The sequence below is a fragment of the Octopus bimaculoides genome, chromosome 11 (assembly GCF_046866305.1).
Source record: "Octopus bimaculoides isolate indiv1 chromosome 11, ASM4686630v1, whole genome shotgun sequence".
In the NCBI taxonomy this organism is placed as follows: domain Eukaryota; kingdom Metazoa; phylum Mollusca; class Cephalopoda; order Octopoda; family Octopodidae; genus Octopus; species Octopus bimaculoides.
Genome location: NC_142938.1, coordinates 27,807,751 through 27,808,495, shown reverse-complemented (window position 1 = coordinate 27,808,495; position 745 = coordinate 27,807,751).

Sequence of the window (745 nt, the reverse complement as noted above, 5' to 3'; positions counted from 1 at the left end):
TTACTGATTGTTAGATCAGCTCAATTCATTCAGCTATTGTTACTGGTGACAATGGCCTTCAATCTAGAATATGATTCCTTTAATGTTCTGAAACCCAAGGTACATTTTTCATGAACACTGAATATTGAGTCAACAACTATTTCTAGTTAAAAATGAAGTCTTTATTAAATGGAATTACATATTGGATACTAAAAGAAGTCAGCAATTTTAAGCTCATTAACGAGACCAACAAAAAGAAACCAAACTTTAGAATGCAACAATTGTAAAGAACTGATAAGTATCTGAGAAATTGATCTCTCAGAGAGAGAAAAACAATATTAAAAATAACACGTAACAAATGGAATTCTTGTGAAATAAGAAAGAAATGGAGTTAAATTTTCAAACCAAAATTGAGAAAGAAAAAAGAACTTAGGATCATTGTCAAAAGCTAAATTATGAAGTATTTGTAGGTATGAGATTATTCAGGTACCTAGTGGATATTGGCATTATTTTCCTTTTGTTGTTGGTTTGTTAATAATTCAGGAGCTATTCAATATTTCCCAATTAAAATTTTTTTCATAAAGAAATTCTAACCTGAAATTAATCTAATTGCTTTTTACTGCAAGGAAATTAGAAACATCCTATATGTTATTTGTAGGAAATTATTAATAATAATAAAATGAAGGAATGACAAAAAGATGGAATGTCTTAGAAATACAATGAACTTGAAGAATATTGCATTCATTAATGACCGTTTTAAGCTCAA